Source organism: Felis catus, chromosome E2, assembly GCF_018350175.1.
Source record: "Felis catus isolate Fca126 chromosome E2, F.catus_Fca126_mat1.0, whole genome shotgun sequence".
NCBI lineage: Eukaryota > Metazoa > Chordata > Mammalia > Carnivora > Felidae > Felis > Felis catus.
The window spans coordinates 35374831-35399499 of NC_058382.1; the positions used below are offsets into that span (position 1 = coordinate 35374831).

Sequence of the window (24669 nt, forward strand, 5' to 3'; positions counted from 1 at the left end):
AGGCATAATGGTCAACAAATAGTAAATAGGTATGAAATAATAACAAATGGGGCATGAGCTAACTTGTTTCCTAACCATGCCACTTTACACAAGCAATTTTTACTCAATTCAATAGAATCTTAAAGATGTTAAAGAACATTTAACAGCCTCTTGTGGATATTTTCAGAATTTTACAAAACTTAATCCAATCCATACATCAGCATAGTTTGAAATACTGTTAGTGTTAGCAAATAAATCTTTTTTTTTTTTAAGTAAGCTCTTCACCCAATGTAGGGCTTGAACTCATGACCCCGAGACCAAGAGACCCATGCTCTACAGACTGAGTCAGCCAGGCACCCCCAATAAATCCCTATTTTTAAAAAACTGAGAAAGTGGAGAACCAGAGAAGTATGCCTACTCCAAAGTCAGAAAGGAATCAAGTTTTTCACTTGGAATCAACTAAATATTCAGAAGCATCTTCCCAGAAGTAACTGCAAAACTATAAAGCAATATAGTGTATAATATACTCAATTACTAAAAGATAACTGAGAATCCTTCATGGAGCTACTTTAAAAATGTAACTACACCAAGAGAACATATTTGTTCTAACAAATATACATATTTGTTAGAATTCAATTTACAGTGCTGAAGAACATTGTAAAACTTCAGTCCTTCCCCATCCTTCAGAGGTCTTAACAGAAGTGCAAGTTAATTTACACTGAGGTTAAATATTAATCACACAATAACTCCAACAGAAAAGACCACCTGTTTGTCACACTACAGTTTTCTATTTTTACACTGAAGAGAAGAAAAACTCAAATCCTGTGTCTCATCCTCCAAAAACTTGCTGGGGAAAAAAATCTGTATTTGCTTTAATCACAACTAAGAAAATCTCATCCAAATACACATTGGTGGTATCTCACAATATATGTGTATCAAGTCATTACACTCTACATATAAAACCTATACACTCTACCTATACAACTTACATGATTGTGGGAATGCAAGCTGGTGCAGCCACTCTGGAAAACAGTACGGAGGTTCCTCAAAAAACTAAAAATAGAACCACTCTACGACCCAGCAACTGCACTACTAGGTATTTATCCAAGGGATACAGGTGTGCTGTTTCGAAGGGACACATGCACCCCCATGTTTATAGCAGCACTATCCACAATAGCCAAAGTATGGAAACAGCCCAAATGCCCATCGATGGATGAATGGATAAAGAAGATGTGGTATATAAATACAATGGAGTATTACTCAGCAATAAAAAAGAATGAAATCTTGCCATTTGCAACTACGTGGATGGAACTGGAGGGTATTATGCTAAGTGAAATGAGTCAGAGAAAGACAAAAATCATATGACTTCACTCATATGAGGGTTTTAAGAGACAAAACAGGTGAACGTAAGGGAAGGGAAACAAAAGTAATATAAAAACAGGGAGGGGGACAAAACAAAAGAGACTCACAAATATGAACAACAAACTGAGGGTTATTGGAGAGGTTGTGGGAGGGGGGGATGGGCTAAATGGGAAGAGGCACTAAGGAATCCACTCCTGAAATCATTGTTGCACTGTATGCTAACTAATTTGGACGTAAATTTTAAAAAATAAAATTAGGGGCGCCTGGGTGGCGCAGTCGGTTAAGCGTCCGACTTCAGCCAGGTCACGATCTCGCGGTCCGTGAGTTCGAGCCCCGTGTCGGGCTCTGGGCTGATGGCTCAGAGCCTGGAGCCTGTTTCCGATTCTGTGTCTCCCTCTCTCTCTGCCCCTCCCCCGTTCATGCTCTGTCTCTCTCTGTCCCAAAAATAAATAAACGTTGAAAAAAAAAATTTTTTTTTAAATAAAATTAAATTAAAAAAAAAATAAAATTTAAAAAAAAAATAAAAGGGGCACCTGGGTGGCTTAACTGGTTAAGGTCTGACTTCAGCTCAGGTCATGATCTCACAGTTCGTGGGTTCGAGCCCCGTGTCAGGCTCTGTGCTGATAGCTCTGAGCCTGGAGCCTGCTTCAGATTCTGTGTCTCCCTCTCTCTCTGCTCCTCCCACACTCATGCTCTCTCTCTCTTATAAAACAATTTTTTTATAAAAATAAAAATATTAAAAAAATAAATTTAAGAAAACACTATTGTGTGTCAATCAGGTCAATAAAATGGGGGGAAATCACATATTAGGAGTAAAGGAAAATTTTCCCTTGATAATTAATTACCTAAGAAACAGTTTAATTCTATAGAATCAGTATTTTTTTAAGTTTATTTATTGTGAGAGAGAGAGCACGCGCACGCACACACAAGCAGAGGGAAGGGCGAGAGTAAGGATGAGAATCCCAAGCTAGCTCTCCGCTGTCAGCACAGAGACCAATGTGGGGCTCAAACCTACCCATGAGATCATGACCTTAGCAGAAACCAAGAGTCGGATGCCTAACCAACTAAGCCACCCCAGGAGCTCCTGATTCTACAGAGTTATTATTAATAGACATAGTGTGATGTGGTAAACTCCAATCCACTCAATGAAAGTGAAACCCTGAACTACCAATCAACCTGCAGAGATTTTAACTGTAAGATGACAAACATTCTTTCAAAAAAACAAATGGCTGACCACATAGATGATGCTCACTTTTTTGATGAATAAGTTCACAGGCCTTTCTTTTCCTTGTACTGAATTCAAGCCGAGTGTGAAAATACAAAATGAACACTAGGGTAGAGTAGAAAAACCTGGTCTGACCTTAAACTAAGTCACCTTACTTTCCTCAGCTTCAATTTCCTAAAGGATGATACCTTAATTCTGTATGACCAGCTTTCCAAGTTTAACCATCTAAAAGATGTCAACAGGATTATAAGTATACAGTCCAAAAAAAAAATCCTCTATAAATCTTCCCAAGTGTAACAAATGAAGCATTTTTCAATTACAATTCAGGGCAATTACATGTTTTTGTGAGGAAGCGGAGATTCCTTACCCACTATAAAATGAGGCAGAAAAACTTATTACAAAGCAAAACAGTGTATGCCATAGGTAAGTGAAACTGGCCAAAAGGTATAGAAGAAATCAATTTTGCTTAGGAAAATCAGGGGAAAGATTTATAGACAGTATACTTATGTCTGAACTGAAATGATGGATGTTTTGGTAGATACAAACAATGACATTCCAGATAAAAGGGGCAAAGATGCATTCAGGAACCACTGTGTAACAGTTTTGACTATAGCATAAGACAGTAATAGGATGCCACAGGTAGGGAGGGATCAACAGTTACACAGCTCTAGGCCAAGGGATTTAAAGGACTTTGAGCAGAGGATGGCTATTTTCAAACCAATGATTTAGGAGGCAATTTAGGTGTAAGAATTAACAATATTCCTGGAATCATTTACACCCAGAATGTACTTACCTACTACTTATGTAATAAAAATAAATATATAATAAACAAACCATAGGGCAAAAATAGTGGAGATTAGTTAGAAAGCTAGTGCAAAAAAGACAAAAGGGGATGATGCCTGGCTGGCTCAGTTGCTAGAGCATGGGACTCTTGATCTCGGGGTCATGAGTTCAAGCACTATGTTGGGGGGTAGAGAAGAAAGAGAGACAGAGAGACAGAGAGAAAGAGAGAAAGAGAGAAAAGGTCTGAAACAAAGGGATAACTATTCTTATGATTAGTGTACCTAAAAACTTTAAACATTACATTTCAAAATCATGAGCTATAACTCCAAGGTGACAAACTTTGAAACTAATTACCTGAAAGGGAAAATGCTGAGCTCTTGATGAGGATTAAGAACAGTAAGATGATGTCTTTCGAAACACAACTTCATTCCCTTTTACATTTTACGTAATTAGTTCAACAACACATTCATTACACACAAAAAAACCTCTCTTTCAAACTGTTTAACATCGCATTCAACATATTAGGAATTTCCTCCTGACAACTGTTAACAACATTAACCAAGACATTTTATCCTGGAGGTTTATGCAGAGCTTTCCAGCATTAAAGACAAAATGCATTTCTTAAACCTATACTCTACACTTCCAAAGGCTGCATTTCCTTCAAATCTCAGCACAGGGTTTCAGATTACACTTCTAATTACTGACTTCTAATTACTGACAGATTACGCTTCTAATTACTGACTTTTCAAATAGTGCTTTTCAGTGAACTGGTTTTATTTGCTTTGCTACATTCTTACAAATGAGTGAAATGTACATTAAAATAGTGTGTATATAGAGAGTGCTAAAGGTTTTGAGCCCATTTTAGCTTTGAAACATGCTTCTCAAAAATTGTGAGCAAAGAGAAAAGGAACTGTAGGATTTTTCTATATATAAGGTCTTAAAATAAGACTCAGTGGGATACCATTTTGAAAGGTCCCAGCAGGAAGCTCAGTTTGGTCACAGGGCCATTTAAGAAGTGCTTCAGCTAATATCTTAAAATGACTTGAAAGTTAGTTTTGTACTTTAATAAAGTATACCAAGTTCATAAAATATAGCATTTCAAAATGGCAATTATTTTTGTTCATTTGAGAGGCAGAAACATCTTACCAAAAATTAGTGTCTTAAACAATGTGTGAGCATTCAATTAAAATTATTATGGACAAATTACCTTCCACAGCACTGAGTACCAAAGATTTCTTACCTCGTGGAATGAAATAAAAATTCAAGTTCATCAATTCAGGCTGGTTAAAAAGAAAGCTTTTCATAAGTAAGTCAGAATCTAACCAAAAACCTACTTGGAAAACCCAACATGCAAGGATGAATATGAGATTAGTCTTTACGCATGTCTTGAAGAGACAGTAAGCATCTCGTCTCCTGTCCTCACACAGTAGTTTGGTTTTTAAATGACACAACCCAGAGTTCAAGGGATGCCACAGCACTTAGCCTGACAAGAGTCCATGGTGACGAGACCGGGACTTAAACGCCCAATATAAAGTTAGAGACTAGAGAGAAAAAACTAAGCTAGAAGCTAGTCCAGTTGAGTTAGGAACCAAGAGCATTTCAGTTCAGTTCCACCGTGATGCCACAAAACCCTGCCTTAAGACTTCTAAGGTTACAATCTTAGGCAAAAAACGGAAATGCTTTCAGTGGTGAATGGTCAAGTCTTTGTGCCTTGATTCCAATGAAGGACTTGGGACCCACACTTGTTGAAAAGGGACCAACGGTCTCAACTCTCAACAAGTTTTATCAACGTGCTTCCATTTCAGTAAAAGTACAACTAGATGCCTAAAACTTTATGTATCATCAGCTCATTTTCTACTTAGACAAGGTAACGATTTGCTGTGTCCTAAAACAAGATTATTTAAACTGTTACCGCATATTTTATTAATAGTTAAAACACTATGCTGTCAATCTTTGGAAAGGTAGGAATATCAACCTGAGTCACAGATTACTAACAGATTACTGAAGATCTCTACAAAAACAGGTTTGTTCTTAATCTGTTTGACCTGCTTTCTAATTTTTTACTTGTCCTCTCACTTTTTTTCATCTAAGTATCCCTGTTCCTACCAAACGGATCATCACGAGAGCATTGTTCAGAATCCCCGTCAAAGTACTCAATTATTGGCTGTTAAAATCACTCTCCCAAGGCAATAGAATTACACAGAAATAAGGAGAGAAACCAAGGATCGTTACGCAGCTTACAGTAAGAAAACAGGCTTTTTACTGGAGTCCTAAGAAATGTGACGTTAGATTGGGTGGCTTGAGGGGAAAAGTTTACTTCTCAAAGTTTATTTTAAACGCAGCATTTCCAAATCCACTATCAGGCATCTCCTTTTTGTAAAGTACAAATCTTACTCCTGGCGGGGTAATTATCTGTGTGAGGCCAGGTGGGTGAATTCTGCAGCGGAACTGGTAACGATAACGAGTAAGTATTTCGTGTGCGGCCTTAAGCAACCTCTACAAAACCTGGAGGAAGGCAATCCCTCCCCAGCCGCGAGGCCTCCAAGCGGTCGGCTCACTAGGGGGGCACTTCCACCGGGGGAGCAGAAGCCGCCACTACAGCACAGACAGCGGCCCAAGTGAAGGAGGGCCGACTTCGGAGAAAGTCGGAGCGCCCCAGCGCGCGAGTGGAACAAAACCTGTGGCGAGAAGTAATGAGGAAGTGCTCGCTCCCGCCTGCCCCTCCCACCGGCGGACACCCGAAACACCAGGGGTTTGACAACGTGCCGGGGGCACCGGGAGTGGGACTGCCAGCTCCGGGTCGACCAGAAAGAAGCAGGAGCCTACCGACTACTCCAAACACGGACCCTCGCCTCTGGAACTAGGCCTCGGGGGCCGAAGCCCACTGCACCCGTCCGGAAGCCCCGAGAGAAAGGGGCAGTTGAGGAGCTCGCGGGGGCTGAGGAGGGTGCAGCCCGCGCGAAGCGAGGCCCAGCCGTCCGAATTGCCGCCACCGCCGCCCTCAAGAGCCTCCAGGCCCGGGCCGGGGACCACCCCGGGTCTCACCCGGCGCTCTGCCCTGCGCTCCGGAAAGCCTTCAGCCCCGGCCTTTTCTCTTCAGAGCCCAAAGAGTACGCGAGTCGCGGGAAGAGTCCGCCCTCTCCCGCCTCGCCACTTCCCCGTCCCGACTGCCCCTCACTCCGCGGAGCTCCGGGAAACGCTCCCAATGGCCCCTGGACCACCCCGTTCCTTCGCCCACCGGCACTCGCGGTCCGTAGCTGACACTGCCAGCCGGCCCCAGCCCCCTGACCCCGGCCCACCTCACCTCAGGCGGCTCCGGCAGCGCTGGACACAGGAAACTCCTGAGTCCCCGACTCCGGCTCTCCTCGACCCCCTCTTCGGTTAACTCCGCTTGTTTCTCTACAAAATGGCGCCGGAGGTCGCGCGCTCACGTCGCGGCCTTTCCCCTCCCCGTTCCCATTTCATCATTCGCTGCCCGCCCGAGGAGGGATGGACCCAGCACCAGCCAATGATCGTACCCAGCCCGTGGCTCCCGCCCAATCACCGTGAGGTGCCCGCGGATTTAAACCAATCACACACTATCACTTGCAGAAGTCAAGGAAGAAACCAGGCTCCTGCTAGCAACTACCAATCCGGACTCCTACTTCGCGGGTTTTGGCCAATTGCCGCTCACCCGTCCCTGGGGACTGGAGTCGGCGCTCTCGCGCCTGCGCTCGAGAGGAAGACCAATGGAGAGACGCAGATAACTTCGATTTGGGGCTTCATGGACTTCCCACCTGCCCTCGAGGTCTTCCACCAATAAGGGCCTGGGATTGCCTCCGAGAAACAATAAATAAGGGAGGGGGTCCACAAACCCTCACCTCCCTGCGCGGGAACTACTTTGAGTTACGGTAAAACACTTTCCCCCACTCTCCTTTCTCTTTCCAAGTGTCAAGTCCGGTACGCTGCGGGGCGACGTTCCCCTCCCCTCGCGTTCCTTTGGCTGAGAACGCCAACTAGCAAGAAGCAAGCCAGACTGTAACGAGTGATGGCGCTTTGCTTTCTGGGATATGTAGTCGTCCCTCATCCGCGCGCCCCATTCCTGTCGCAAAAGTTTCGCGTCTTTTTCCGTCACTGACTGCGTCCCAAGAGAGCAGTGTGTGCTGGAGAATGTAGTCTCCTATTTGGTCCTAATTTGCTTCATTTTCATCAGAACTTTGTCTTCTATGTAGTTCTGCCTATTGAAGAAGAGATCTCTTACAGAGACATAGGAAGCTAAGGTTCTCTTTTTAGCTTATTCCCTGTAATGGGTATCAGAAAGGATACCTATCAGAAAGGCTCTCCGGAGAAAAAGCATAGAAACCTATATTTTGCTGCGATTTGTCTATAGCAGACTATAAGATTTTATAGTCACCTATTCCCAGACAAAAGTAGGAGGACCAGGAAGGAAGTGTTGACTGTTGGTTTTCGCTACCTTTGGAAAAAATACCTATCATCATCACTCCTTCCTAGGCTAGACTCAGTAGCTTGTCTCCTAGCCATCTGTTTCATACTACCCTTTGTGTCTAAAAATACCCTTTTTAAAATCGTGATAAAAAACACTTCACATAAAATTTATCATCTTAACCATTTTTTTAATGTTCTGTACAGTAGTGTTAAATATATGCCCATTGTCATACAACTGATCTCTAGAACTTTTTCTTTTTGTAAAACTGAAATTGTATACCAGTTGAACAACTCCCAATTTCCTCCCTCCAGTCCCTGACAACCACCATTGTACTTTCTAAGAGTTTGACTACTTTAGATATCTTATATAGGTGGAATCATGCAGTATTTGTCTTTTTGTGATTGGTTTCTTTCACTTAACATAATGTCCTAAAAATACTTTTTGACATCTGCCTTTCCTTGGTTGGAGGCCAACTCTTTTAGCAAACATTTACTCATTGTCTTATGTTTTCAAGCAACTGTATGAAATCCAGGAACCCCACATGCAGCTAGGGCAAGGGCTGTTTCAGTCTCGTTTATTGCTGTATTCCCAGCACTTAGCACAGTACCTAGCACATGGTAGACACACAAACAAATGAATGCTGAAAAATCAGGAAATAGACTTATAACATTATAATGTTAGTGGTAAAAGACCCCTCAAACATATCAAAGATGAGGAGTAAATCTTTGTATACAGCGTTGCTGTATAAAATTGCTAAAACATCTGTGGATAGCATTTTAGCCAAGTTTATCAAAATTGAAAGCGCATAAGCCCACTGACCCAGTAATTCCATGTCTAGGAATTTATTCCACAGGTGAACATTGCAAATTTGTATAGATATGAATGTATAAAAATTCACTGACACATTGTTTATGGGGCCTCTCAAAATTGGAAACAATAGAGAACAGGTTAAATAAATGTATGCTACATTCATACAATGGAATACTATTTAGTTTTTGAAAAGAATGAGGCAAATCTATATGTACTTCAATGAAATGATTCCAAAATTTACTGTTGTTTTTTTTTTAATTTTTTTTTAATGTTTATTTTTCAGAGAAAGACAGAGCATGAGTGGGGCAGGGGCAGGGAAAGTGAGACACAGAATCCGTAGCAGGCTCTAAGCTATCAGCACAGAGCCTAATGTGGGAGTCGAACTCATGATCTGAAGATCATCACCTGAGCCAAAGTCAGATGCTCAACCAGCTGAGCCACCCAGAAGCCCCTCAAGATTTACTGTTAAATTTAAAAAGGTGTACAATAGAAAAAACAATAGCATAATCATTACGTTACCATCTGTGTAGGAAAAAAAATAACTGTCTATATTTACATATAACTGAATGCATAAAAGGCTTGGAGCTGCGTCTGGGTGGCTCAGTCAATTGAGCATCTGACTCTTGATACCTGCTCAGGTCATGATCTCATGGTTCCTAAGATCAAGCCCCACGTTGGGTTCCCTCCCTCCTCTCCCTCTCCCCCTCACCTGCTTGGGCTCTCTCTCTCTCTCTCAAAATAAATAAATAAACATGGGGGGGGGTTGGAAAGATATACGTCCCTACCAAACTGACACTAGTGGTTATCCCTTGGGAGGGAAGTAAAATGAAGAAGGGTAAAGGGAACTTTTGCTTTTTATTCTCTACATTACCACACTATTTGAACTGTTTACAAAGCAGATGTATTCATGTCTTTTTTGTATAATTTACATTTTTTCTTTTTTAGAAAAGAGACTGATAGCCATAAAGGTCAACTATCTAAGGTTAACTCTGTAATTCTACAACTAGTTCAGACCTCAAACATAGATCTCCTAAAATAAGGTAAGTTGACAGAAAACTGAGTTGCCTTTCCCCACTTCAGCCTGTCTCTGCCAGAAAAATCACTTGCTACTTTATACTGAGACTGTTCCAGGACATTCTTAAAGCCCACTGCAGTCCCTACCCTGGAAATAACACATTAATACCACTCCTGAGGACCTGACCTGCCTTGACTTAGTCAAGTACCTGCAGGATTCACACAATAGCCTAGAGATCAAAGTCCTTCAACTGTGTGTTGTCAAGAATTCTGGGTGGCTTCCATCCCTACTAGAAGTGGAGAGACCTTATAGAATGTTTACCAACCGTAAAAAGTAAAGGAGATTGACCTGGTGTACTTTTTCATTTTACTGAAAAACATAGTAGGAAATCATGCCCAAACTATTTTACTAGAGACCTTCACAAAAGATTCACTAAATCACTCAGCAATTATGTGTCCTAGGGTTCAAAACATATTTAGAAACAGAACACTTCAGCCAGCTGTTAATTACTCACCTGGCCTCTTTCCTCAGCCTTCTTTTTCTGATCCTTCACCCCCCAATTAATTGTGCATCCCAAGCTCTGGAAGAATTTTACAAACTCTTTTAATTGTTTACCAAAATAGCCTGGAGGAGGAAACCTAAGTGTCAGGAAACAAAAACCTTACAGAATTGGGTTGCAATCAGTTGAGGCAAATTTACCTAGAAGACAAAGGACTTTGAGACTTTTAGATCTGTGGGGTGCCTGGGTGGTTCAGTCAGTTAAGCGGCAGGTCATGATCTCAGTTTCTTGAGTTCTCATGAGTTCCAGCCCCACATCAGGCTCTGTGCTGACATCTCAGAGCCTGGAGCCTGCCTCGGATTCTGTGTCTCCCTCTCTCTCTGCCCCTCCCTCGCTCAGGCTGTGTCTCTCTCTGTCTCTCAAAAATAAAAAAAGATTAAAAAAAAAAAGATCTGTGCGAACTATATATGTTTAGGTGCTTGGAAGAAGGGTGAACAACAACAACAACAAAAAAGCAAGCAGAAATACAAGACTTACTACTTCATGTTCCCCTTTTTTGGTGCCGTTTATCAGATGGTTCAGTAAATTCAATTTACAGTACTGTTGACTACCTTAGGATTCTCTGTCCTATCCAGAGCAGCTCCCTGACAGCCCAACCCTAAGTTCTGATCTCCTTCCAGCCCATCACCACTGCCTAGCAGCAAAGCTCCTGACTCCCTAAGCACCCATGCTTTGGTATCACTTTGGTGGCTCTACCCTGAGGGCAGTGTGTCCAGGGAAGCACACTGCAAAAAACTCACTGAGAAGTTCTGAAACTCAAGTCCTAAACCAGGCTGTACCCCTAACTTTCTGTGTAACCTTGGGAGGGTCATTCCCTTCCCTGGACCAATTCTTTCCTTCTTCACTACTCTGAGGATATCGGGCAAGATTACATGGCTCCCCGGTTGTGCACTTTTGACTTCTAAGAAGCCAAGGACCTACTGTGGGGTGCTGGAATTCTTATGTGTGCATAGGTTTCTTTGATCAGCCAATATATTCTAAAAATACAACTTTACATGCTTTATCCCATCCACACCTCAGGACCCTGTGAGGTACAGATTGAGTAATTTACCCCATGTTACAGATCATAAAACCAAGGCTTAGAGAAGCTGAGTCACTCGCTGGAGGTCACATACCTAGTCAATGGCAGAGCAAGTGTTGAAACCCAACCTGTCTGATTTCAGGGCTCATATTCTCGGGCACCATGCTCTTAGTCATTGTTTGGAAAAACCCCTGCCCAGGTAACCTCCCAGCTGTAATGTTCAATGGCCCATTAGCAACCAGATAGTTTCCAAACCAAAAAAAAACTAATAATAATAAATAAATAAATAAATATATATATATATATATATATATATATATATATATATATATATATTCTGACAGGGTGTTATAAATTAGTGATACAGGTCCTGAAAATACTGCTGTGTGTTTGGTGTTTTCCAGTTGAGTTTGCATTTGAATTACTAGATCCTATCCTTAACGGGAAATTTGTTCTAGGACTGTGTAGGAGCTTCTGACTTAATTTAAGGTTGTTAATCCCCCCGTCTCTTTTCATGAGAGAACACAGAAGAAGCTCGGAAGGAACAGGAAAGGCCTCTGGTTCATGGATACTTTAGAATTATCTAAATGGATGCTTGCACACAAATTAGGGCAGGTCTAAGAAATATGCCTGGGGTCCAGGCAGATGAGTGAACCTTAGGACTACTGATAGAACTCTGAGCTGGACAAAGTCTGTGACTCTGCTCTAATTTTCTGTGTCCTCTCTGATTACAGACCTAATGATTGAAGTGGTTGTCTGTACGCTGGACTTTTAGCTCAAACTCTTTTTCCTTCACCCATCTGGGCGCCTGCCTTGGCAGATAGTTCATTTTGTATTACAGACTTCTCAGGGCACTATCTGAGCCCCAATGTAGACTTAACATTCTTTTTTCATATTTATAATTGCTTTAAAGAAAATTTTTTTTAAATCCAAGTTAGTTAACATACAATGTCATAATGGTTTCAGGTAGACTTAACATTTTTTTTTACCTAACATTTATCTCTACTATCATTTCAGGGACCTTAGAGATGTAAACTTGAACCGTGTCCTGAACAGGAGAAGGGGTGGGCAATAAATTGGGGATTGTCCTCCAAACTCCTCTTCAGCACTCCATACTTCCCGCTCTAGGGTATAAGTACATCAGAAATTTAACCTCTTCCAAATACAGCCAGGTGCTCCTAGATGGCCATCTTCTTGATGTAACCTTGTATGGTGGCAGAGGCAAGGGAACTCTCTGGGATTCCTTTTGTAAGGGCACCCTCATGACCTGATCATTTCCTAAAGGCCCCACCTCCCAATATCATCACTTTGGGATGGCGATATGTTTACCTGCATTTTAGGCTGTTTAATTTTTAGCTATCTGCCTCAGCATGGTGATGGGCTCATAGTAGGTGCTCTATAAATATGGAATAAGTGAATGAATGGCTCTTTTTTTTTCTTACTTTTTTTTCCTGAAGTTTATTTATGTTTGAGAGAGAGAGAGAGAGCAAGGGGTAGAGAGAGAGGGAGACACAGAATCCAAAGCAGGCTCCAGGCTCTGAGCTGCCAGCACAGAGCCCAATGTGGGGCTTGAACTCTGAAGGGTAAGATCATGACCTGAGCTGAAGTAGGATACTTAACTCATTGAGTCACCCAGGTGCCTTTAAAAAACTCTTGAAGAGAGTCAACTCCAGAGAATCACTTCTTTTTAATAGGCTGTTGATCATATACAACATCTAATCCTGCTATCTCGATATAGACAATAGACAAATAGATACATCTGTTCAAAAGGGGAGGGGGGTAGGTAGAGGTGTAGAAAAATGGCTTTCAAAGTTACCTTTAAGTGAGAAAGCCTCTCAAAATGCAACTTGTGTTAAGGTTTATTTTTTCTAAATCGCTGGCAAGAATTTGATCCCTCCCATCAGCTCTAGGAGTCAGGATATGAGCCAGAGAAAGTTTCCTGTCACTTTGCAGATGCGAAAATAGAGACTCAGAAGAGCTTAGTGTCTCTATTAAGGTCAAGTAGCAAATTAGAGGCAGAACCTTCACTGGAACCCGGCAGCTTCTGGAGAATTCCAGGAGCAGCCTACTTGTCCATCCTCCTCACGAAGACCTTTTTTGTCTTCCCCCTTTTCCTCTTCCCAGATTTCACTACTTTGGCGACAGCAGCATAGAGCTTTGGAGAAGGGCAGTGAGAGTGCTTGGAAGGGGAGGCACCTCAAGAGAAGCAGATTGGGTGTACGGGAAGACCCAGCCTTTGGGGAACCTAACCCACATATGAGGAAGATCACAATTCTTCAGGAAGCTTTTGAACATCTCCAGAGCCTGAACAGGTTGGTATTGGAGCACTAGGACACCTAAGCCCTTTGAAAAGAAAGGTCAAATCATTAGTACCAGTTATCTGGCTAGTACATTTCTGTAGAGCAATGGTTCTCACAACGGAGTTCCCTCAGCAGCAGCAACAACTCCATCTGGGAACTTGTTAGAAATACACATTCTTTTTTTTTTTTTAATGTTTATATTTTTGAGAGACAGAGAGTGAGCAGAGGAGGGGCAGACAGAGAGGGAGACAAAGAATCCAAAGCAGGGTCCAGGTTCTGAGCTGTCAGCACAGAGCCTGACATGGGGCTCAAACTGCGAGACCATGACCTGAGCCAAAGTTGGACGCTCAACAAACTGAGCCACCCAGGCACCCCCCCCTTTTTTTTTTTAAGATTTATTATTATTATTATATTAGAAAGAGAGAGAGAGAGAGAGAGAGAGAGAGTGTGTGTGTGTGTGTGTGTGTGTGTGTGTGTGTGTGTGTATGAGCAGGGGGCAGGGGGAGAAGGAGAGAGAAAGAGAAAGAGAATCTTAAGCAGGCTCTACACTCAGTACAGAGCCCAATGAGGGCTCAATCCCATGACCCTGGGATCATGACCTGAGCTGAAATCAAGATGCTCTCGACGCTCAGCTGACCGAGGCACCCAGGTGCCCCCCAAAACACACTCCTTTACACTCTAGCCCAGATCTACAGAATCCCACACCCTGGGGCTAGAGCCCACCAGGCTACCCTCCTAGTGATTCTGATATGTTTTAAACTTTGAAAAGCACTGCTCCAGAGTTGAAGTTTTATATATATATATATATATATATATATATATATATATATATATATATATATATTTTTTTTTTTTAGCAGAAAAAGTACTAACTTTTTTTTTTTCTTATGCTATAGAGGCCTGGATAGAGAGACAGGGGAGATCACTGGAGGTGTTTGGGGGCTTCTTGGGGAAGGTGGTATTTGAATGGGGACTTTATGACCCTAACCTCAGTCTTCCTAATTATATTCTCCAAGCTATGGGGCTTCTAACTGCATCCACTTTTCTCAGGTCCCCAAACCACAGCTGTCTTTAAGTCCAGAACAAGTCCCGGGGTCTCAAGCCAGGAACTTGGTTCTTTCTGGCTGGGTCCCATTTGGCACCCTTCACTCGTTGAAGGGTGAAGAGCTTCCCTCCCTACCCCCAGGAGGACCTAGCCCAGATTGAGTCCTGAGTCACCTCCCCTGTGCAGGTTCTGGTGAGACACTGGTTAGGAGTTGGGTGGCCCCACCTTGATTCTGAGGAATGAGATCTCATATTCTTTACAGAAGCCAGCAGCCTATTTGTTCCAATATCAGGTAGTGGCTCACTATCTAGGAGACCAAAGAAGTGGGTCACTCAGCAACTGTGTTTTCTTTAGCCTCTGCAAAGAGGCTCCTCCTTAAAGTAACCCTCAGACCAACCGACCCCTATTTGGGTTTCCTCTCACAGCTACCAGCTCTGAGGGTATTTCTGGCTAGAGCATCACGTACTTATGAGCCAGTAACTCTCCCAGCTCTACAACCACTGCCCCTCCATCACAAGGGCAGAACTTTCATTTCTTCCACAAATAACCATTGGTTAGACATCCACCATGCCCTAGATTGTAGCTCAGAAGAGTACAGGCCCTTCAGGTGCTGGCTGATGTTGCTCGCAGGCTGGCAGAGAAGCCAACTGTCAAACAAAGAATTACAAGTATAATAAATGTTAATAAATGGGGAAGCACAGGAAGCTTTGGGGAGTCTATAACCCAGTGTAGGCATTCAAGCATTCTCTAAGGATGTGGAAGGAGTAGGAGTTCTCTGGATAGAGTGGCAGAGAGAGTTTGCATCCCAACAAAGACCCAAGCCTTACAGAGATGACACTGGCGTCTGTGGACATCTTTGAGGAATTGAAAGGCCAGGAGAGCTGGAGTTGAGAGAAGTAGCTGGAGACCTGCTAGAGCAGCCTTGCTCAGCCCTTTATCCTTAAGGGCTCTGGAAACCTTTGAAGGGTGGGGTAGAACAGGTGACATACTAATATGTGCATTGTTTTAAGGTCACATTGACTGTACCAAGGAGAAAGGGCGGGTGCCCAGCCAGAGAAGTTACTAGGAGGCTAACCAGGAAGCTACCCCAAAGGAGGGGGGGGGGGACGCTGGGTAGAGCATCAGAGGGAAGTGAGGCCACCAGAGGGAAGGCAGATAAAAGTGTGGGGCTTTGGCAACCTGCCTATGAAAGGTGAGGGAGGAAAAAGTTAAGTCTGCCCCAGGTGACTCACCCCCACAAAGCAGGAACAATGGAGGAGTGATGGTGGGTTCAAGGTGCCTGTGAATCACCCAAGAGGAGAGATTGAGAGACCCCTGGGCTAAGGCTGCAGGACAAGGAGCTGGGAGACAGACTGCTGATGGGGATTGAAATCTCTGGCAGAAGGGCTGCTGTGGGGGAGACTTTGGAGAGCAGAGGCCTCAAGGCCCTGAGAAGAGGTACCTCCATTCACAGTTAAGGAGGGAAGAGCCTCGGGACAGCCCAGCCCAAGAGGATGAGGACGAGTAGAGGCTAAGCGAGGTCACAGAATCACAGAAGCCAGAGCACTGAGAGACTCTGTGTTTTTGTGCAGTCCAGCAAAGAAGGGATTGACAAGGCATCAGGCTGTGTGACCGGGCTGATGGTGACCTTGGAGAGAGCCATTTCTGTGGAATGAGGGGGGAGAAGCCAGATCTGAGTGGGAGATGTAGCTGGAAGGGAGAGGAGAGGTTTTTGTTCTGTTTTGTTTTTTTAAGATGGAGAGATTGGCGCATATTTAAATGCTAATGAACTTCTTTTGGAAAGAAGTTATCTCTCCTCGGGTTTTAGATAGCTTTTTAGATAGCTGGAGGGACAAGGTCTCCTTCTTTGTTTCCAAAAGGAAGGAAGAAATTTTTGGCCTTTGATCTCTCCAGCCCTGCCTACCTGACGGTTCTTCTCCCAGGCAGATGTATGGGGGGGGGGGGGCAGCCCCCATTTTGGAGGGGTACTGGAAGCCCCTCTTTCCCAGGCTGCTGATTTCAGGAAGAACAAAGGACCTCAGCGCTCCACTCTGACCCAGGCTTCCTCACCTGCTACTTCAGGGCCTCCACAAACCTCTCCCCACCCAGGAAATTGCAGGCCAGGTTAGTGTCCCCCGTGTAGACAAAAGGGCACAAAGGTCATTTTGCCACAACTTCCAGCAGAATGGGCCCCATCACATGCTGCCTCTGGTACTGAGACCTAACCTGGGAGCTGAGGGGAGAAGAGCTAGGAACTGGGACTCCCTTGGGGCCCTTTTCAATTAGCCAAAAACTGCTCCTAGATATGGGCCTACCTGCTCCCCCAGGATGACAGTTCTATCCCACATCCTCTTCCTGGACCCTAGGGCCCTCACCTCCATGTCCTCTGCTTCCAATCGAACAGCTGCCTCTCCCTCAACCATTGCTTCTTTCAACAAATATTTGAGTACTTACAGTGTTCCTGACACTGTACAGGTGCTGGGATTGTAACAGTGTGCAAACATCCTGCCCTACATTTAATCCCCGTGGTCTCTGGCCTGTCTCTCCCTGACTGTGGGGTCACAGCCTCGCTGTAGTGACTTTACCGGTGGCTGCTGGATCTCCTCGGGTTCACCTGCACAGTCCCCAGGCACGGAGTGAGTCCCTGCCTCAGGTAATTCTGGTTTGGCTGCAAGTACAGGATGGGGCATGGATGCACTCAGGCACCCCAGGGATGGGACCATTCGGAGGCTGGAGGCAGCGAGTGTTAAGTGTAGGAATGGGTTATGTGGTAGAGAGCCTCAGATATTCCCTCCCTCCATTCCATTATTCCATGCCCAGTCCCCCCAGACTCAATGAATCCCATAGAGATGTTCTTTTTGTTTGGAATCCCACAAACTTTTTCTATGCTTTATACCCCTGATCCATTTCTTTCTTTTCTTTTTTTTTTAACTTTTTAAAAAAGTTTTATTTATTTATCTTGAGAGGGGGAGAGAGAGAAAGAGCATGAGCAGGGGAGGGGCAGAGAGAGAGTCCCAAGCAGTTCTGCACTGCCAGCACAGAACCCAGCGTGGGGCTTGAACCCACAAACCGTGAGATCATGACCTGAGCCAAAGTCAGCCGCTTAACTGACTGAGCCACCCAGGTGCCCCTCAAAAATAAATAAACATGAAAAAAAAAATTAAAAACAAAACAGGGAGGGACAGGGGGATAAACAATAATAAATACATACATACATACATACATACATACATACATATATAAACAATAAATCAAGCAAGCACACTAGGCAATCAAAGTGCTGTGACAAGTAATGAAGCAGAACAAGTTGCTGGAGTGACAAAGAGGTGGGCACTTATTTTTGTTTGAGGAGATCTCTGACTAGGATCTGAGCAGAGACCTGAGGAGCTGAGGGAGGAAGCCATGCAGGCATCTAGTGGCAAAGGGTTCCAGGCCAGGGACCAGGAAGCACATAGACCCTGAGGCTGACATCTGCTGAGTCTGTAGGTGAAAATGAAGCAGAGCTGAGGTGGTGGACAGGGAGGAGGAGGGTGGTAGAACAGGAGGTCACAGAGAAATAGGACTGTGGGGCCTGTCATTCAAGGTGAGGACCTCGGCTTTCCTCTAGTAAGAAGAGAAGCCATAGAGGATTTTGAGCTGAGGATGACGAGTTTTAAAAGACTGTTGCAGGGGTCCTTGGGTGGCTCAGTCGGTTAAGCGTTCAACTTCAGCTCAGGTCTTGATATCGCGGTTCGTGAGTTTGAGCCCCATGTCTCTCTGCCTCTCCCCTGCTTTTGCCCCCCCCTCAAAATAAATAAATAACCTTAAAAAAAAAAGAGTAAAAAGATGATTGCAAGGACAGGAGACTACAGGAAAACAAGGGTGGCAGCAGAAATTTGCAACCAAAAAGCCCAAGTTGGGTGGCCCTTCGCTCAAAAAGCCAATACTCAAGAGAAGAATTTTGATTGGCAATGAATAGGAGCTTTATTCAGGAGGCCAGGCACCTGGGGAGAAAGTGGACTCTTGTCCAAAAATCAACTCTGAGGTTTCTGCCTGGCCCAAAGATTTTTAAAGGAACTTCAGGGCAGTTAATCAGTAAAAGGGGAGCACAGTGGTCGGTGACACTCCTTGACCACGTGCACACTCAGTGGTGCCAGCTACGGATGTTATCTCTGTATTCAGAGGTTGTGTCCTGGTGTTGTGCAAGAGGGTTTGTTCCAAGTCTTTCGAGGAAACAACGCGTGATGTATAGATATACAAAGAAAGGTTATAGATGTAACCTTATACTTAGATATACAAAGAAAGTTAACCAATCACATGGGCTAAAGGTGCTTGCTAAAACTTAAAGACTACTAAGTTGACTGGAGAGGCTGAGGCAGTGACTTCAGAATCACCAAATTAGAAGGATATTATAATAGTCCAGGCAACAGATGATGGTGGACTGGACTAGTTGCAGAGGTGGAGAAAAGCGATGCCTATAATAACGATCTCTAGACCGCAAGGCATGGCTCTCACTGTCTCGCACCCCACCTGACCAACCACTTACTGGGGTGGCCATGTGGAACTGGTACCTTCAGAACAGGTTGCTTGTGTGTGTTGCTAGCATAATGCCCCTGGTAGCCTTGTGCCATCCTCCATGCCCCCCCTCCCCGCCCCCGGCAGGGTGACTAGAGGTTGAGGGTGTTGAAACCAATGCCCTGAATCATGCCATAAACCTCCAGGACCAGCAGAGAGGAATCAGTCCAAGATCTTTCCAGGATTAAGGGTTTAATCACAATATACTATACTTCTGGCACAGGGTCTAATTACATTGACACCCAACATGATGAAAACTTCCAGTAGGGCATGTGAGACCTGAGCTTGTGCCCTCTGGCCTCTTGGAGCTGCCCCTGGGGAACACCTGCATGAAGCTGCAGGTACCACTACAACCTTTCCCCAGATAGATGGTTACCAAGTACCAGCCAGCGCGGACAAGCCAGTGGGCTCTATTCTGATCTAGGGGCCAGAGTTCACTATTTATGTATGTATGTATGATTTAAACATTTTTTAACATTTATTTATTTTTGAGAGACAGAGTGCAAGCCAGGGAGGGGCAGAGAGAGAGGGAGACACAGCACAGAGCCCGACACAGGGCTCAAACCTACATACTCTGAGACCATGACCTCAGCCAAAGTCAGACCCTTAACTGACTCAGCCACCCAGGTGCCCTATTTTTTTTTTAAGTTTATTTTTATTTATTTTCAGAGAGAGAGAGAGAGAGAGAGAGAGAGAGAGAGAGAGAGAGCAAGCAGGAAGACCAGAGAGAGGGAGACAGAATCCCAAGCAGGCTCCGCGCCATCAGCACAGAGTCCATGCGAGGCTGGAACCCAGGAATGTGAGATCATGACCGGAGGCGAAGTTAAGAGTTGGACGTTTACTGACTGAGCCACCCAGGTGCCTCCACAATTTATTTTTTAAAATTTGGCTCATTCAGACAGAGGCAAGGGCTCTCTGGTCCTCTTCTCCCACCTATTGTCACTCCTTATAACTTGCCACCTATTTCCACCTGGGCATGCGCAGCAGGAACTTTGCAAGGCTGAATGGCTGCCAAACTTCTTGGCAGAAATCTGAGCTAGAGTACCCGGTAAATGCTCCTGAAGTGTTAATTCTTGTTTGAAAACCAAAATTTGGTGACCTGCAACAGCTCCCTGTATACAATAATCCTTTGTCAATGATCAAATGAAATTGTGAGTAAATAAAAGATAAAAATAAAAAAATAAAATAAATGAAGATGCGAGGTACTTCGGATTTTTGGGTTCCTGCAATGGTAAATCAGAACCCCAAGGGCCCAGCACCAGCACAGGAAGCAGAGGCAGAAACACTGCGGTGAGGCAGCCATCTCCTCTGAGTTGTTACCATTCCTGGTGAGATCTCCTGCTGCTTATTTTGTTTAAAAAAATCATACAGCACTGGGGAACCAGCTGGCTCAGTCAGCAGAGCATGTGACTCTTGATCTCAGGGTTGTGAGTTCAAGCCCCACGTTGGGTGTAAAGCCTACTTAAAAAAAGAAAAATCAGAGTGCTGTGATTTGCATAAATCACTTTCTTTCTTCTTTTTTTTTTTTAATGTTTTCTTTGTGTGTGTGTGTGTGTGTGTGTGTGTGTGTGTGTGTGTGTGTGTTTTATTTGAGAGAGGGAGAGGGAGAGAGAGAGTCCGATGCTCGGCAGACTGAGCCACCCAGGTGCCCCCATGAATCACTTTCCTAATGAAATCAGAGTCAATTCAGAGTTACCTCTAGACTCTTACTTATTTGTATTTAGATATGCACACCCTGTTAGGTGGGAGAGGCAGGTGTGGGGTGGTGGTATATACTGCAGGGAAAATTGAGGACAGTCCTATCTCACCCAACGGAGTGAATGTTATCTCTCATGTGGATCAGAGCCTGCCTGTTGAGTGTTTTGTCATGGTCTTTGTAAGTTTCTTGCTGATTAACCCTGGATAGGGGGCAGGGTCCTCCTGACAGGGGCTGTACAGCCTGAACAACCCTGCCCTTAGACACAAAAAACTGAATTCTAGTTCACACTTTGCTTCCTACTGCCTGGACAGCCTTAGGGTAGTTTGTTTTCATGTCTACAAGATGGACATAATAATGCGAATTCTAAACAATAATAAAATTAAATCTGGAATACATCAAACTTTTGTATTGTTTCAATTCTTTTTTTTAATATTTTTAAAATACTCATTTTTGAGAGACAAAGAGAGAGCATGAGTGGGGGAGGAGCAGAGAGAGATGGAGACACACAATCTGAAACAGACTCCAGGCTCTGAGCTGTCAGCACAGAGCCCGACACGAGGCTTGAACTCATGGGCTGCAAGATCATGACCTGAGCTGAAGTCTGACGCTTAACCAACTGAGCCACCCAGGCCCCCCTTGTTTGAATTCTTAATAAGGACAATATATTGCATTTGCAATTTAAAAAGCAAAAAGAGGGATGTCTGGGTGGCTCAGTTAGATAAGCATCTGACTCAATATCAGCTCAGGTTGTGGCTGAGCTCTGCACTGACAGCATGGATCCTGCTTGGGACTCTCTCTCTGCCCCTCCCCTGCTTGTGCTCTTTCTCTCTCAAAAAATAAAAAGCAAAAAGAAAGCGGCACCTGGCTGGCTTAGTCTGAGGAACATGTGACTCTTGATCCTGGGGTTGTGAGTTTGAGCCCCATGATGGGTGTGGAGCCTACTTTAAAAAAATAAACTAAACAATTTTTAAAGAAATAAATATATATTGTGGAATGGTTACCACAAGTTTAGTTAACAACTAATTACCTCACATAGTTAACAAATATTTTTTTTCTTACGGTGAGAACTTTTAAGATTTACTCCACTGGAAGCTTTCAAATATACAAGACAGTATTAACTGTAGTCACCATGCTGTATATTATATCCCCAAAACTTACTCATCTTATAATTGAAAATTTTTACTTTTTGTCCACCTTCATGCATTTTCTCCATCCCCCCAAAATAAGATTTTTTATTATTTATTTTTAAATGTTTATTTATTTTGAGAGGGAGAGGAGAGAGAGAGAGAGAGAGAGAACAAGCAGGAGAGGGGCAGAGAAAAAGGGTGAGAGAGAATCCCAAGCAGGCTGGGTGCTGTCAGCACAGAGCCCAATGTGGGGCTCAAGCTCATGAACTGTGAGATCATGACTTGACCCAAAGTCTCAGGATCAACCGACTGAGTCACCCAGGTGCCCCCCAAATAAGATTTTTTAAAACAAAATGTGACCTCACCTATCTGCTTGCCTCACAGAATTGCTGTAAATAGAATTGGGAGTGTGTGTGTGTGTGTGTGTGTGTGTGTGTGTGAGAGAGAGAGAGAGAGAGAGAGAGAGAGAGAGAGAGAGAACACTGTGCATTGGGGTTATGAGCTCCTCTTTTTCCTTTGCTCTCTGCCAGCTGAAGAGGAGAGAGTTGCCCTCTCTCCAGCCCTCACTGAGGAGAGGGGTGACTCACCTCATTGAAGCCATTGTCCTCTGTGTTGTAGAAGATTTTGCAGGTGTCCTCTCAGAGTCTGGTGTTGAGGGGAGTCTAGAGGCTGTGAGCAGAGAGCCGGAGAGTCAGGCTGTGAGGGCAGGGCCCCGGGGGCTCACCTCCATCCACGTGGCAGTCACTCCATTTCCTGCTGTATTAATTATCCCTGATCAGTCTAAACTGGCCTGCCTGGTGGCATTGCTTACCTCTGGCCTACAGATAGCAGAAAGCAACCTGCCTCAGAGGTACATGTGCCAAGGACGGGAAGGAGATAGGACTTATGCTGCCAGTGAGGCAGTGGTAGTAACCAAACTAGCAGAGTGTCATTGTTCAGCTGGTAGTTGCTCCTTCTGTTTCCTGCTCCAAAGCCCTGAACCCAGAAAAGACAACTAAATGCTAAGAAGCTCCCTCCTGATGGTAACAGTGATGATGTCTAACCTCAGTGGAGTGCTCACTGTGTGCCAGGGCCTGCTCTGAGCCCTTTACATTCATTGTCTCCTTTATTCACCATAACTCTGTAAAGCAGGGACTATTGTGAGAACTCCCAGTTTACAGACGGGGAAACCGAGCCACACGGCCAGTCAATGGCAGAGCCAAGATTCAAACCCAGACTGGTGCCATTTCTGGGCCTGCACCGTTAGCCACTTGGCTATGCGACCTCCTAAAGGATTAACAGTGAACAATATTCAGAATCTCAGAGCAGCTGACATCTTTCATATGAGCCTCATTTCCAGATGGGGAAACCTGTGTGAAACTGAATAAAGAAACCTTATTTAAAATGGAGTCATGGGGCGCCTGGGTGGCGCAGTTGGTTAAGCATCCGACTTCAGCTCAGGTCACGATCTCGCCCTCTGTGAGTTCGAGCCCCGCGTCGGGCTCTGGGCTGATGGCTCAGAGCCTGGAGCCTGCTTCCCATTCTGTGTCTCCCTCTCTCTCTGCCCCTCCCCCGTTCATGCTCTGTCTCTCTCTGTCTCAAAAATAAATACACGTTAAAAAAAAAATTAAAAAAAAAATAAAATGGAGTCATAAGGCCAGAAAAGGGAGCTCTCACAACCTCTTCAGTTGCAGACCCCAACACGAAGAGGCGGACCTTGCATTCTCAACTGGAGGAAACCTATACTTTACCACCCCAGCTGGAAGAAGAAAGATTTCCTCCTCCTCCAGCAACAGCCCAGCCAATGAGACACTGTCACAACTCAGCCAATGAGAAGTCACAACACTTCAAACTCCCAGTTTACTCCAATGGACTTTCAGTTTACAACAGCGCCTCCCAACTCTCCACCTTCCTCTGTAAAACCTTGTTCTCTAGACTTGGCTCTGGTTTTGCCACGGCTTGTTTGTTCTGAACTGCGATTCTCTATCGTTCCTGAATAAACCTATTTTGCTGGCAAAATGACTGCCAATTTTATCATTAAGGTTAACACGGGGTGGGGGGGGGGGCGGGGGAGAACCTGGGTAGCTCAGTTGGGTAAACAACCAATTCTTGATTTCATCTCATGATCTCACAGGTTGGTGAGTTCGAGGCCTGAGACAGGCTCTGCCATGACAGTGGAGAGCCTGCTTCACATTCTGTCTCTCCCCCTCTCTTTCTGCCCCTCCCCTGCTCCTGTGCTCTCTCTCTCAAAATAAATAAATACACTTAAAAAACAAAAACGAAAACACTGGGGGTCGTGGGGTGGGGTCGGGGGAGGTCAAGGTCAAAGTTTAATCCTTATCCTACAAATGTATTCCAATCTTTCCATTGATCTCCACCTCCAGTGCTTTTGTTGGGTCTAGGCCATCTGTCATTGTCACTTCTGCCTGGACCACAACAGTTCAACTCTTAGGCAAACCTCCTACCACCACCCCCACCCCGGCTCCCGCCTTTTTTTAAAGTAAGCTCTATGCCCAATTTGGGACTTGAACTCACCACCATGAGAGCTAGAGTTGCCTATTCCTATTGACTGAGACAGCCAGGCACTTTTTGAGGCAAACCCTATTAAGTGAAAAATTCCATCCTAATTTAAGTACTCTCTGATACCAAATGTGACCTTTTATTTTTTTTTTATTATTTTTTTTTAATGTTTATTTATTTTGGGGACAGAGAGAGACAGAGCATGAACGGGGGAGGGGCAGAGAGAGAAGGAGACACAGAATCGGAAACAGGCTCCAAGCTCTGAGCCATCAGCCCAGAGCCCGAC

At 44.3% G+C, this 24669-nt stretch overlaps 1 protein-coding gene and 1 long non-coding RNA gene across 13 annotated transcripts in view; one reads left to right on the forward strand and one right to left on the reverse strand.

The window, feature by feature from the left end:
• The window catches only part of CNOT1 (CCR4-NOT transcription complex subunit 1), a 106720-nt gene extending 99932 nt beyond the window's left edge, over positions 1-6788 (reverse strand). For 6 of the 10 annotated variants that reach the window (XM_023246164.2, XM_011290137.3, XM_023246165.2 and 3 more), the window contains exon 1: positions 6654-6786. The gene's annotated coding sequence lies outside the window, so the exon portion shown is untranslated. Of the gene's footprint in view, positions 1-6175; positions 6200-6653 lie in introns of those variants that run through there. The other 4 variants (XM_045046027.1, XM_045046026.1, XR_006590351.1 and 1 more) reach the window with 2 other exon arrangements.
• A 143-nt stretch (positions 6789-6931) lies between these two features.
• Positions 6932-23876, forward strand: LOC102899552. 3 transcript variants are annotated; one of them, XR_442063.3, is made up of 4 exons: positions 6932-7239; positions 9531-9625; positions 13305-13492; positions 23558-23876. It is a non-coding gene; the product is annotated as an uncharacterized LOC102899552 (long non-coding RNA). The 3 variants fall into 3 exon arrangements; XR_006590352.1 differs by lacking the exon at positions 23558-23876 and adding an exon at positions 19736-20252; XR_006590353.1 differs by lacking the exon at positions 23558-23876 and adding an exon at positions 19742-20252.
• The last annotated feature ends 793 nt before the right edge of the window (positions 23877-24669 follow it).